The 15,243-nt window shown below is 50.4% G+C and overlaps 1 protein-coding gene across 2 annotated transcripts in view; it reads left to right on the forward strand.

Moving 5' to 3' along the window:
- The first annotated feature begins 326 nt into the window (after positions 1 to 326).
- CRELD1 (cysteine rich with EGF like domains 1) overlaps positions 327 to 15,243 on the forward strand; it is a 58,012-nt gene continuing 43,095 nt past the window's right edge. For both annotated transcript variants that reach the window (XM_068252606.1, XM_068252607.1), the window contains exon 1: positions 327 to 444. The gene's annotated coding sequence lies outside the window, so the exon portion shown is untranslated. The remainder of the gene's footprint in view (positions 445 to 15,243) is intronic.

Raw genomic sequence — 15,243 nt, forward strand, 5'->3', positions numbered from 1 at the left:
GTGCAACTTGAAGAGTTTAGGAAAGCACGGCAGCAAAATAACGTTACATTGTTGCCATGACAGACGTGTGTAATTTGTTTCTCATTCTAGAACTCTCGGGAATCTGTACAGCTGACAGAAATAGCCCAGCGCAGGGAGATGCCGGGGCGGACACGCCCCCTCCCCCGCGCGGCGCACAGGGGGTTAAAGCGAGCTGACACCTGGCACCGCCCCTCTCCAATAGTAGTCTGGGGAATGGTTCGGTGACGTCACTGCACATGGCCGCCTTCCATTGGCTGCGGGGCTGCACCAATGGCAGATGCGTGCTGCAGCCAGCTGGTGGTTGCAGTGCGGAGTGTGCGGTGCATGCTGGGAGAGGCGGTGGATGAACCCACAACCGGGCTGGAGGGGGTGATGCTGCATCGCACATAGGATTCCACCCTGATACTGCTGCTGCAACTGGAGGTGGGTTTGAGGGGAGAGGGGGGCTCATAGCTGCTGCCAGTTTCCTGCACTAGAGATGCCAGCTGCTGGGCATGCTGGGAAATTCGACTTAATAAAGTGTACCTGAAACCAGATACTTACATGATAAGAAGAGGGAAGCTGCTGGATTCTGTAAAGGCGTCCCATGTCCTCCTGGCTTCCACTGTTGTCATGCATTGACCCCCAAAAGAAATCTGACAAGCGCTAGTGGCAATTCTGATTGCAACCACGCTAGTCTTCATGCAGGCGAAATAAGCCAAAGCGGCTCATCTGTGAGTGGCACCATGCTACTGCACAGGTGTGGAAGTGCTCCTAGGTGTGCAGCCGCACTTCTGCGAAAAGAGCGCAGGTGTGATCTTTAGAGGGACACTTAAGCCAGGAATAAAAAAATCAGTTTTACTTGCCTGGGGCTTCTACCAGCCCCCTGCAGCCAGTTTTGTTTTCGCTGGCAGGCCCTGACAGGCGTACGGGAGAAATCGCTGCCCGGGAGACTTGGGCGCAGGATACAGCCAGTATGGCTTATCCTGCTGCTGCACAAGTTCCCGGCTGCGTTAAATACGATTCCCCCTCTAGGTCCACGTGGATAGTGGGGAATGAAATAATTTGGCTTCCAGGAATTTGCTGGAGGCCGAATTACAGCGTTTAACCTCCCTGGCGGTATAATTCCCGCGGCTGCGCGGCAGCGGGAGGGTTTTTTTCACTTTTTTTTTTAAATGATTGTAGCTAGCCTAGCGCTAGCTACATGCTCTCCCCCCCCCTCCCTCCCTGCGGCATCCCCCCGTATCTTCCGATCGCCGGCGGTGCCGCTTGCCCATAAGGTAATCCCGTTCTGAATGAGATTTCCTTGAAGGCTTCCCCCGTCGCCATGGCGACTAACGGAGTGATGTCATCGACGTCGTGATCCACCCCATAGCGCAGCCTGGCGGCGATTGGCCAGGCTGCGCAAGGGGTATGCGGGGGGGGGCCCGGGGGCCCTGTATCGCGGCGGGTAGCAGCGCGGCGGGCGGCGGCGATCAGACCAAACGCAGCTAGCAAAAGTGCTAGCTGCGGGTTTGAAAAAAAAATTATGTAAATCGGCCCAGCAGGGCCTGAACGGCACCCTCCGGCTGCTTACCCCGTGTCACACACGGGGTTACCGCCAAGGAGGTTAAAGAGTAACTTCAGCGCTGAAGTTACTCACTGTGCGCTGCTATAGCTGTAATTCCTATTACAGTCTATGGTGGCGCTGGCTGCGCCCATGTGCTGCTATAGCAGTGTTCGCCTGACTGAGTCGGCCGGCGTTTTGTGCCTGTGCAGGCCTGGCCACAGATATTCTTCTTCATGTTTCCATGCACAGGAGCAGGACACTATTGCGGACGGGAACGCGAAGAAAAATATGCATAGCCAGGTCTGGTGGGCCTGTCTGCGAAAATTAAACTAACTAGCTGGCGGCGGAGGACCGGAGGCTCTGTGAGTGACTGCAAGGGTCATGGGATGGCTGGAGGGGGCTGGTAGAAACCCCAGGCAAGTAAAACTGATTTTTTTTTTTATTCCTGGCTTAAGTGACCCTTTAAGAGTCTTCCGGGCAGGGGTCTGGAGAAGGGCACGGGAAACCTCTGGGTGCTAGCCTACTTTAGGGGATGCGGCAGGAAACCTCATAGGGAATAGTTCTCCAATCACAGCATCCTCTACAACACAAAGCGTGGTGATTGGCTGAATAGTGTGGGTGTAGTTTACTACAACCTATCTGAATCCTAGCAGTTCTAGTGGGTGCTGTCCACCCAATCACGTTATCCGATTTTTCCCTTTGGGGTTTACTGCTGGGCTCCCCTAAAATAGATTAGCACCTTTATTTGAAGTGTACCAGAACTGAAACAATAGCAAGAATTGATACTTGCGCACAAAAGGCACCGACTGGTCTGTTACTGGGGCTGATTGCGACTGAACGGCGGACCACGGGAGGATGGCGAGGGACTCTGGTGTGCTTATGGGGCTGGTGAAAGCCTTGGGTAAGTATCGATTCTTGCTATTATTTCAGCTCTGGTTTACTGTAAGCCTGTCATACAGTGGGAGAGTTTCTCCCCACGTGCCTGAACAATAGATCCCTCTCCCGATCGAAAAGGGATCAGAGAGGGATCTATCATTGGCAAACATAGCACATTGATTTTTGATAGATTTCAGCTTGACATCTTATTAAGAGTCAACTACCGACTCTCCCCAGGTACACCCCTTCACCACCACACTGATGCTCCCAGGGTCCCTATGCAGAGTATTAATGCATTCACACTTGCATTATGTGCTGCCATCATCTCCTGGTGCCTGTGCCCTGTAACCTAACAGCATGTGTGTGCTGATGCTGGGTCACAGAGTCACAGAGTATGGGCGCTGGGAGGTGACAGGAGAACACAGAATATGGCGTGTTGGCCACATAGGTGACTGTGGCTTTGCTCCACAGCGCTAATACTCTGCATGGAGTGAGCAGTACAGTATTAGGGGGACACCTGGGGAAGTGGGTGGGGGATGTCGCTGGCTCTAGCACACCTACACGGATACCACTCTGCCCCGCCCTCTTTCCACAACCACCACAAAAAAAATGACCTGTCTGGTCCGTAATGTCTGTCGATTTTGTTTATCTCCATTCCAAACTCCATACAATTTGCGTTAAAATTGTGTAAACTGAAATTATTAGCGTCTCCTTGACCCTCCCTAATTGGGGGCGAGATTAGAGTAATAAGTCTGGACTCAGTAGGGGCTTTAATCTGAACCCCTGTTCTCTGCAGACTCGTTAGGCCCCGTTCACACTTGCGGTTTTGTAAAAACCGGAACGGATATCCGGATCCGGACCGGACCTAATCCGTACGGTTCCTATCCGGATCAGGTCCGTTTGCATCCGTTTTCCGTGCGGTATGAACACGGTTGCGGTCCGGATCCGGTTTCTTAAAGAGATAACAACCTGTAAATACCTGGGGTCTGGGAGGTCAGCAGAAGCTCTGGGGTCATTGTTGGAGACAGGTGGACGTGTGGAGACCATCCGTGGATACAGAGACTGCAGTTGGGACCATGGATCCAGTCATTTTTTACTCGTACCTGGGAATTCTCTCCTTCCTGTTGTTCACCTACTACTATGTGGGGAGAAGGCCTCACCTCCTCGTTATCAGACATATCATCAGACATGTTGCTGCCAAAGAGCTCCAGCATGAAATCCCTGCTGCTCCACTCTGTGAACGCTGGGCCCATGTGGTCCCCATCCAAAATGGCCACCAGAAAAAGCATAGGAAGTGGGGTAGAACGTCCGGTTTTTATAGCTAGTGTGTTGTGCGCTCTCCGGTTCTCATTGGTTTGTATTGGCCGGATGCAACAGTCCGGCTCCGCTCCGGATACGTCTGCCGGAGGAGCCGGACCAAAAAATAGCGCATGTTGGATCTTATGCCGGATCCGGTCCGGCTCCGGTCCGGACGAAACGGACGCATGTGAACGGGCGCATAGACTTTCATTGCTATGCCGTGCGTCCGTTCCGCACGCGGTCCGGCTCCGGCACGGCCATCCGGACGGCGACCGCTAATGTGAACCGGGCCTTAGAGAATGTTGAGGTATTGACCAAGTTTTCCAAACCCTCTTGAGTAGCTGCCCTCATTATCCCTGCCATATATTGGAGCTATAGGAGAAGTTGGACTGTAGCGACCTTTACTAGTTTCACCATTTACCTTTCCATCGTACTCATTGTGGTGGCCATCTTGAAAGGGCATCCGGATAGCATTACCACCACCCTTCACAGTGGGTTTACAAAGGCAGCATGCACCTACCATCACTCTGACCTGCCTGAACTAAGTGAGCTCTTCTCAGTGGGTCATCTGTGTGCTGGTTGGTGTCTTCTGGGTCATCTATGTGCTGGTTGGTGTCTTCTGGGTCATCTATGTGCTGGTTGGTGTCTTCTGGGTCATCTGTGTGCTGGTTGGAGTCCACTGGGTCATCTGTGTGCTGGTTGGAGTCCACTGGGTCATCTGTGTGCTGGTTGGAGTCCACTGGGTCATCTGTGCGCTGGTTGGAGTCCACTGGGTCATCTGTGTGCTGGTTGGAGTCCACTGGGTCATCTGTGTGCTGGTTGGAGTCCACTGGGTCATCTGTGTGCTGGTTGGAGTCCACTGGGTCATCTGTGTGCTGGTTGGAGTCCACTGGGTCATCTGTGTGCTGGTTGGAGTCCACTGGGTCATCTGTGTGCTGGTTGGAGTCCACTGGGTCATCTGTGTGCTGGTTGGAGTCCACTGGGTCATCTGTGTGCTGGTTGGAGTCCACTGGGTCATCTGTGTGCTGGTTGGAGTCCACTGGGTCATCTGTGTGCTGGTTGGAGTCCACTGGGTCATCTGTGTGCTGGTTGGAGTCCACTGGGTCATCTGTGTGCTGGTTGGAGTCCACTGGGTCATCTGTGTGCTGGTTGGAGTCCACTGGGTCATCTGTGTGCTGGTTGGAGTCCACTGGGTCATCTGTGTGCTGGTTGGAGTCCACTGGGTCATCTGTGTGCTGGTTGGAGTCCACTGGGTCATCTGTGTGCTGGTTGGAGTCCACTGGGTCATCTGTGTGCTGGTTGGAGTCCACTGGGTCATCTGTGTGCTGGTTGGAGTCCACTGGGTCATCTGTGTGCTGGTTGGAGTCCACTGGGTCATCTGTGTGCTGGTTGGAGTCCACTGGGTCATCTGTGTGCTGGTTGGAGTCCACTGGGTCATCTGTGTGCTGGTTGGAGTCCACTGGGTCATCTGTGTGCTGGTTGGAGTCCACTGGGTCATCTGTGTGCTGGTTGGAGTCCACTGGGTCATCTGTGTGCTGGTTGGAGTCCACTGGGTCATCTGTGTGCTGGTTGGAGTCCACTGGGTCATCTGTGTGCTGGTTGGAGTCCACTGGGTCATCTGTGTGCTGGTTGGAGTCCACTGGGTCATCTGTGTGCTGGTTGGAGTCCACTGGGTCATCTGTGTGCTGGTTGGAGTCCACTGGGTCATCTGTGCGCTGGTTGGAGTCCACTGGGTCATCTGTGCGCTGGTTGGAGTCCACTGGGTCATCTGTGCGCTGGTTGGAGTCCACTGGGTCATCTGTGCGCTGGTTGGAGTCCACTGGGTCATCTGTGCGCTGGTTGGAGTCCACTGGGTCATCTGTGCGCTGGTTGGAGTCCACTGGGTCATCTGTGCGCTGGTTGGAGTCCACTGGGTCATCTGTGCGCTGGTTGGAGTCCACTGGGTCATCTGTGCGCTGGTTGGAGTCCACTGGGTCATCTGTGCGCTGGTTGGAGTCCACTGGGTCATCTGTGCGCTGGTTGGAGTCCACTGGGTCATCTGTGCGCTGGTTGGAGTCCACTGGGTCATCTGTGCGCTGGTTGGAGTCCACTGGGTCATCTGTGCGCTGGTTGGAGTCCACTGGGTCATCTGTGCGCTGGTTGGAGTCCACTGGGTCATCTGTGCGCTGGTTGGAGTCCACTGGGTCATCTGTGCGCTGGTTGGAGTCCACTGGGTCATCTGTGCGCTGCTTGGTGTCCACTGGGTCATCTGTGCGCTGCTTGGTGTCCACTGGGTCATCTGTGCGCTGCTTGGTGTCCACTGGGTCATCTGTGCGCTGCTTGGTGTCCACTGGGTCATCTGTGCGCTGCTTGGTGTCCACTGGGTCATCTGTGCGCTGCTTGGTGTCCACTGGGTCATCTGTGCGCTGCTTGGTGTCCACTGGGTCATCTGTGCGCTGCTTGGTGTCCACTGGGTCATCTGTGCGCTGCTTGGTGTCCACTGGGTCATCTGTGCGCTGCTTGGTGTCCACTGGGTCATCTGTGCGCTGCTTGGTGTCCACTGGGTCATCTGTGCGCTGCTTGGTGTCCTGTCCTATCTCTTTCCTGGCCACTTCTGGTGGGTGATGTTGTTAAACCGGGAGGGGTTGGCACAGTTCTGACTGTTGTTCAGTTGACCACTCTCGCCCTTGTCATTCTGTTTCATAGCCGGTCCGTGTGCTGGCATCTTTAGTGGTGGTGCTTTTCCTGGCATTATTTTTTTCCAGGTGTACTTTTGTATCTCTTGTACTATTCAGATATACATTGTATTTCTAAGGACTGAAGAAGGGTTATCAAACCTAAAACAAGTTGGCGTTGTTATCTAAGAGAAATACAAACCTATTTTTCGAAACCCTCAATGGGCTTCAGTTGTTTATTATTGCTCCTGTCCTGTGACATCATCGCGCGGCCACAGGAGAGCAGAACAGATATACTGTGCATGTGCGGTGCAGTATGTCCGAGTTTGGAGTCACCGAAGTTGCTCAGGAGAATGGGGCGGACAAGAGAAGAGCAGCGGGTGGACAGAGGGCTGCGGGAGGCGTGGTGAGTATTTATGTCCCCCTCACCCAGTACAGCTTAATTTAACATTGTAGCAGCATCCTTTAACATAGTAGCAGCAGCGCTAGTGAAGTATCATGGTAGCGGTACATCACTACCGCCCGGCTATTGTAAGCATCGCCCATTGCCTAGTTACGCAGGCTATGCTGCCACCAGTGTGCATAGCAGTGTTCTCCCCAGGCTCTTTTAGCCGGGTGCTCCACCAGGCTAGTTTTAGTGAGCACCCGGCTGTAAGTGGAGCTGTGCAGAGAAGCGCTGGCCCTGCATTCTCTTGTATTGCCCCACCCGGCTACTTTTTCATGCCACCCGGCTGGAAAGAAAAATCTGGGGAGAACACTGAATAGTGTGCCCAGCAGGGACATTAGGTCACGCTAGTTTATTAGCACTTGTTAGGTGATATAACTCGTGCTGTTCCAGCACGTTAGAATTTAAGAATCAACCCCAATGGGGTTGAGGCACTTGAAGTTAATCGATACTTAAGCCATTCGAGTAGTGCGTGCCAACGCAACCTAAGATACTTGGCTGATCCACTCTTTGCTCTGGTAAGGACTTGTTCACACTACAAGAGCTTTTCTAAGCTTTTTGTGATTTTAAAAGCTCCTGCTCATGTTATCCTCTGTGTGTGTTCACACTGGAGCGATGTGGTTTTGCAAAAATCCCCCATAGCATTGCATTAGCAAGAGCTTTTCATATCACTAGCGCTTAAAAAGCTCTTGTAGAGTGAATCAGCCCTAACCATACATTTTGTAAATAGTGTAGGTGACATGACTATGTAGTCTGTAAAGTGCTGCAGAAGATGTCAGTGCTATAAAAATACATAATTATAATATGGTAGGACATTAGACTATTACTATAGTAGGATTAGACTGTGAACTATGTTCTCTGTAAAGTGCCTCAAAATATGCCAGTGATGTACACAATAATAAAATAAATAGGATATTGTAGCATAAATTGTGTCTTTTATCACCGTGCAAATATTAGGTAGAGGTTTTTTTTTGCCGTCTCCAACTACCCAATAATTTCTATTGACTTGCACTCCATCCCTGAGGAATACATCTGTAGTGATTGTAAAATGTTAATTAACGTCTTGTGCCAGTTAAAGCGGTATTGTCACCATAAAAATCAAATTTCAACAGCAACTGTTCTGAGTGTATAAAGTGATAAATATGCTAATCCTGCATTCAAAACTTTTTCTGCTGTTATGGTTTGGAGTTATCACATACCTTAGGAGCACTGGCCCTTTAATAGCCATTGCCATTTAGTTGCATGCTGGTTTTTTTTATCTATAATATATTCCCCCTCTTACCTTTATTTCCCTGCCTAGCTGAAACATGATCCTCTGCTCACTTGTGTTTACAAGCAAGGCTGAGGTTGGAGGAGAAAATAAAAAATTGATTGGCGGAGAAAATTAAAAATAAGTTAAGGGAAGAAATGAAATCAGTATTTAGCTAAAATGAAAATGTGGACACAATGCGTGTGTTATGTAAGTGTATATGTGTTTTTTTTCCCTGGCATAGTATGGCTAATCCTCCTGCTTTAAGGAGACACTGAAGCGAAAAAAATAAAATAAAAAATGTTTTTACAGAGCAGCCCAGTGAACTATTGACCTGTCCTCTGCAGAGAAAAAGAGAATACAGTGACTGACAGTTGAGATAACAAGCTTCAGAAGACCGAGCGCTCTGCGACTTTTAAAGTCTAGGAGCTCAATGGCTCTTTTGCATAGATAACTTTTATTTCTTAATTGTACTACGCATACAAATCATTATATCATAATTTTTTTTTTTTTCGCTTCAGTGTCTCTTTAACCACTTGAGGACCCAGCCTTTACCCCCCCTTAAGGACCAGCGCTGTTTTTAGTGATCTGTGCTGGGTGGGCTCTGCAGCCCCCAGCACAGATCAGGTAGCAGGCAGAGAGATCAGATTGCCCCCCTTTTTTCCCCCTATGGGGATGATGTGCAGGGGGGGTCTGATCTCTTCTGCCTGCCTGGGTGTTGCGGGGGGGGGGGGGCACCTCAAAGCCCCCCTCCGCGGCGAAATTCCCCCCTCCCTCTCCTACCTTCCTACCTGCTCCCCCCCCCCCCGGTGATCGCGGCTGCACAGGACGCTATCCAGTGACAGGCTGTCCCCTGTCACATGGCTGCGATCCCCGGCCGCTGATTGGCCGGGGATTGCCGATCTGCCTTACGGCGCTGCTGCGCAGCAGCGCCGTACAATGTAAACAAAGGAGATGTGTCTCCTACGTTTACATTTAGTCTGCGAGCCGCAATCAGCGGCTCGCAGGCTATTCACGGAGACCCGCTCCGTGATCTGACAGGAAACGGCCGCTCGCGCGAGCGGCCTTTTCTCAATTAATTAGGGAGGCACCTGGCGACGCAGAACTGCGTCGCAGGTCCTCCAGCTACCACTTTGCCGCCGCACGGTATGAGTGTGCGGTCGGCAAGTGGTTAAGCAGCCTGTGATTGAGGTGATGGACACTCTACACCTGGATCCCACCGGGACTGCAGCACTTTAAAACCGCTGCAGCGTTGTGTGCAGCGATTTCTAGTGCGATTGCGATACCCAGACACTTGGAAGCACTGTACAGCACTTCCGATTAGCGATTCGCATTTCATTTGTTGTTGTGTGTTTTTTTTTTTTTTTTTTATTATATTTACCAGGCTTTTGACCTCTGTAGCCCCGCCCCAAAAGGAAGAGGTCATAGGTGCTTTTCTATGACCAATCAGAGAAGCGCCTGTGACTGCTTCCTTTAGGGGGTGGGGCTACAGACGGAAGCAGGAAATAGACACCTGGTAAGAATAATAAAGTTTATTTAAAGTGTAAGTGTTCAGTCCTCCAAATCTCTGCATAATCGCTTAGAAAATCGATTTTTGCAGCACTTATATACTTTGCATTGAGTGCAGATGTGCTCAAAATGCTGCATGTCCTGCTATTGCGGTTACCCCTAATCGCAATCACACTAATAGGTCCCCCTCCACTCACTTTCATTGACAGAGCGTTTTTGGGAATCGACGGCACCCCCCCAATTTAACACAAAAGTGTTTTCCACATGATTTCCGCATCGCTTTGTATCCCTGGCCCTGAGGACTTTTCTTTTGTACAGGTCGTGACGCTGAGACACACAATTCCATTTTGCTTTAAAATTTCATACAAACTGGATGCTGCTTGAAATACAACCTATCAATATCAATAGGAAATAATTGTCATTGGCTTAGTTCCATGCCGATGGAAGTCTGCATGAAATTTCAATATGTGTCCGTTTTATTTGCATCTTGTTGTCTCTGGTCTTGTGCCCTTCTCTGAAGTGGCGGTTTCTTGTAACATGCAAATAGTCCTAATTTTTAGTCAGGAGGTCCAACTGCTGAAATGCTGCGCTATATACTAACAGAACCTGCTGGTGGCGCAGTTGTAGGCGGTGGCTTAGTGTGGCGCATATGGTGTGAGGTTGCAGCTGCAGGCCCTCTGTGCCTATGCATGGATGCACCTGTGGGCGGCGGCTTGGTGTGGTGTGAGTGTGCGCACCTGCAGGCCCTCTGTGCCTATGCGGGGATGCAATTGTGGGCGGCGGCTTTGTGTGGTGCATGTAGTGTGTGCGTGCAGCTGCAGGCCCTCTGTGCCTATGCAGGGATGCACCTGTGGGTGGTGCCTTAGTGTGACGCATGTGGTGTGTGAGCGCAGCTGCAGGCCCTCTGTGCCTATGCAGGGATGCACCTGTGGGTGGTGCCTTAGTGTGACGCATGTGGTGTGTGAGCGCAGCTGCAGGCCCTCTGTGCCTATGCAGGGATGCACCTGTGGGTGGTGCCTTAGTGTGACGCATGTGGTGTGTGAGCGCAGCTGCAGGCCCTCTGTGCCTATGCAGGGATGCACCTGTGGGCGGTGCCTTAGTGTGGCGCATGTGGTGTGTGAGCGCAGCTGCAGGCCCTCTGTGCCTATGCAGGGATGCACCTGTGGGCGGTGGTTTAGTGTGGCGCATGTGGTGTGTGAGCGCAGCTGCAGGCCCTCTGTGCCTATGCAGGGATGCACCTGTGGGCGGTGCCTTAGTGTGGCGCATGTGGTGTGTGCGTGCAGCTGCAGGCACCTTTGTACCTATGCATGGATGCACCTGTGGGCGGAGCCTTAGTGTGGTGCATGTGGTGTGTGCGTGCAGCTGCAGGCACCTTTGTGCCTATGCATGGATGCACCTGTGGGTGGTGGCTTAGTGTGGTGCATGTGGTGTGTGCGTGCAGGTGCCTCTGTGCCTATGCATGGATGCACCTGTGGGTGGTGCCTTAGTGTGACGCATGTGGTGTGTGAGCGCAGCTGCAGGCCCTCTGTGCCTATACAGGGATGCACCTGTGGGTGGTGCCTTAGTGTGACGCATGTGGTGTGTGAGCGCAGCTGCAGGCCCTCTGTGCCTATGCAGGGATGCACCTGTGGGTGGTGCCTTAGTGTGACGCATGTGGTGTGTGAGCGCAGCTGCAGGCCCTCTGTGCCTATGCAGGGATGCACCTGTGGGCGGTGCCTTAGTGTGGCGCATGTGGTGTGTGCGTGCAGCTGCAGGCACCTTTGTACCTATGCATGGATGCACCTGTGGGCGGAGCCTTAGTGTGGTGCATGTGGTGTGTGCGTGCAGCTGCAGGCTCCTTTGTGCCTATGCATGGATGCACCTGTGGGTGGTGGCTTAGTGTGGTGCATGTGGTGTGTGCGTGCAGGTGCCTCTGTGCCTATGCATGGATGCACCTGTGGGTGGTGCATGTGGTGTGTGCGTGCAGGTGCCTCTGTGCCTATGCATGGATGCACCTGTGGGCGGTGGCTTAGTGTGGTGCATGTGGTGTGTGCGTGCAGCTGCAGGCGCCTCTGTGCCTATGCATGGATGCACCTGTGGGTGGCAGCTTAGTGTGGCGCATGTGGTGTGCGCACAGCTGTGCCTATGCGTGGATGCACTGGTGGGCAGTGGCTTAGTGAGGCAGTTGTGCGCAAGCTACATGTATGATTCTTTTGTGAATCTGGGGTTTCTGGTATATGAGGCATCTGGTGGATCCATGTTGTCAGGTTCCCCCTAGCATAAATGACCTGTTTAGCAGGACCGAGCCTTAGCATGTGTGAAGGATAATGTCAGTAATATGTGTTCCTTTGTGTTCAGGTGCACATCTGTGTCTGGTCCCTCCTGACTCTGCAGTCCTAATAAATATGTTAGTAGCAGGTCGCATCTCTCTGAGGCCTCAGCCAGCCCCGCCCAGCAATCAGCAACACAGACAAGCTGAGGATGCCAGAGTCTCTGGTGAGAGGAGTGTGGAGACCTCCATATGTATTCTCATGGCCGTAATGCTGAGATTGTAGCAGCACAGTGCAGGGATCCGTGCTGCCGTCATACCTCAAGTATACAAGACAGAGCCTGACATTCTTTAATGATGTCGCCTAACATTAAAGTGGGCCTCAACTCTTGCACAAGACAGAAGGAAAACCGAGATATGCCCCCTGTATGTATTTAGAGACTTTAGCCTGTCTAATTCCTCTTCATCTGTGACTAATAACAAATGTAATTTGATCTCTCAGCTGTTAACCCTATGTTAACCCTATGTCTGCTTCCATGAAAGCAGGAAGTAGACACACTGCAGATTTATTGTAGGATTTGTATCAGCTGTAACAAACGTTTTTTTCTTTAAAGGTTATTATGCGGTTGTTTGCCTTTTAGAGCAGAGAGGATGTTCTGAGTTCAGGTCCACTTTAACCACCCTGGTGTTTTATTAAATGCGCCAGGGTGGATGCGCAGCACAATTTTTTGATTTGTATTTTTTTCCTATCATGTAGCTAGCCTAGCACTAGCTACATGATTCCCCCTCTCTGCGGCGTCCGCCCAGCCCCTCCGATCGCTACCGGCGCGTCTTCCCATAAGGAAATCCCGTTCTGAATGGGATTTCCTTTAGGGCTTCCCCCGTTGCCATGGCGACGATCGTGAATGGCGTCATCAACGTCGTGATGACCCCTCAGCTCTGCCAGGCACTCATTGGCCAGGCTGCACGCGGGGGGCCTCTAACGCGGCGCATCGGCGGCGGGTGGTGTCGATCAAGTTAGACACGCAGCTAGCAAAGTGCTAGCTGCTTGTATTAAGAAAAAAAAATGATGAAAATCGGCCCACCAGGGCCTGAGCGGCGCCCTCCGGCGGTAATGGACAAGCTGAGCTCGTCATTACCGCCAAGGAGGTTAAAAACCAGAGCAATTTTCACATTTCACACTCCTCCCATTCATTCGCCAATAACTTTATCGCTACCTATCGCAGCTAAATACATTGTTTTTTTCCATCACAAATTAGGCTTTCTTTGAGTGGTACTTTTTACTAAGAATTATTTTTTATATGCATTTTAAAGGGAAGAATTAGAAAAAAATTAATTTCTTATTTTCTACTATTATAGTTTTTAAGTAAAACCTGCTATGATATATAATTCCCACAAATTGTATTTGCCCATTTGTCCTGCTTTTTACAACATTTACATTATTTCCCTATCGCAATGTATGGTGACAATATATTATTTGTAAATAAAGGTTTTTTTTTTTTTTTTTTTTCATTTTTTATATTTAAAAAAAAAAAAAAACCCAGTAAAATACCTTAATGACATACATATTAAAAAAAAGCTGGGTCCCCAAGCTAACTATTTATGTATTTTTGTTACAGGCACTTTGATCGGCTTTGGGGACATGTTCCCATCCAACAATCAGTATTTTGTGGCTGGGGGGAGGGGGGGTGGCGCAATCACCAGCGGCTGCCACATGTAAACAGACGATACGTTTATCTATGCCCCTGGTCTTTAAAGTGAACCAAAGATGAAAATAACTAAAGATTTGCATAAGCTTCTCTGAGTCCCACACTGTCCTCCCGCGGTCTGCTGTACAGCCACGATCAGCCCCGGTAACAGTCACGTCCGGTCTTGGTCTACTACGCATGTGTGGGAGGTCCGTGCATGCACAGAAGACCCAGACTGGACACGTCTGAGCTGTTACTGGGGCTGATCGCGGCTGAACGGCAGACCGTTCAGAGGTGCGAGAGGACGGTGCGAGACTCGGACAAGCAGGGGCTGGAGGAAGCCCTGGAGAAGTATCAGATCTTTCGTTATTTTCATCTCTGGCTCACTTTAAAGAGACTCTGTAACAAAATTTTAAGCCTTATTTCTCCTATCCTACAAGTTCCTATACCTGTTCTAATGTGCTCTGGATTACTGCAGCCTTTTCTAGTTGCACTGTCTCTGTAATATATCTAATCTTATTTTCTTTGTCAAGCTTTGTCGACCCAGAGAGGAAGGAGCTGCCTCTGCTGTGATAGGGACAAATTATGCATGCCCCCTCCTGGCTCACTCCTGTGTGCTTTATTTCTCACTCACAGACAGGTCCTTGCTCTTAGTCATAGCTGTGTCTGTGAGGCTGTGGGAGGAGGGAGCTGCCTGTCACATGCTGACAATTCGTTTCCCAGACACAAGTGCAGAGCCCAGACTCCTGGCTCAGAAGAAACAGCTGTGTTTATAAAGGAGTCTGAGGATTCTTGTCAGGGTTCAGTGGTACAGAGCTACAGAGGCAGAAAGTAAAACTTTTTCTAAACTTGCACATAGCATCTGAAGGCTGCATTTACTGTGTAATTATAAAAACTAGTCATGCAAACATAAGGCAGTATGCATCCTGTTTCTTTTCAGTTTACTTCCTGTTTCGGCAGCCATTTTTACTGTTTACAAAACAGTTTATAAAACTATTTTATCGCCAATATTGCGGCGAACAGGGGCAAAAATGTCACGGAGGGAGCTAGATGTCCCCAAACAGGCTGATATGTTTATTTATATAACATTTCTTCAATACAGATTCTCTTTAAGTGAGGTCCGGCGGGGTGTAGATACATGATGCAGCGGTGCAGAAGCAGTTAAAATTATTTTTAAAAAAGACTCATTTCTATGTTACTTGCCATTGGTACTAAACATAAAATTCATATAAATCTCATGAGTTTATTTTAACTTCAGGTTCATTTTAAGGCCTCTTTCACAGTGCGACATTAAAGTCGCACGTTAGAAAAAGTTTTAACGTGGACTAACGCACAGCAATACTAAGTCTGTGCAACATTCACAGTGCACACGTTGCGTTTGTCTGTAACGTGTAGCATTATTAGAAAGTGTTGCATGCTGTACGTTATACACGTTATTAACTGCGCTGGACTGTTTGCACATGCTCAGTAATGACGTGGAAGCATACTTTTCATTGCCTGTATGCCCTACTGTATGCAACGATAATAGGGCATAGAGTTGCGTTGTGACATTTTTGGGATGTTGCGTTGTTAGTTAGTGGCTTGATAGTGCACTGGTTAAGGGCTCTGCCTCTGACATGGGAGACCTGGGTTCAAATCTCGGTTCTGCCTGTTCAGTAAGCCAGCACCTATTCAGCAGGAGACCTTGGGCAAGTCTCCCTAACACTGCTACTGCCTATAGAGCGCG

The sequence above is a fragment of the Hyperolius riggenbachi genome, chromosome 9 (assembly GCF_040937935.1).
Source record: "Hyperolius riggenbachi isolate aHypRig1 chromosome 9, aHypRig1.pri, whole genome shotgun sequence".
Lineage (NCBI taxonomy): Eukaryota > Metazoa > Chordata > Amphibia > Anura > Hyperoliidae > Hyperolius > Hyperolius riggenbachi.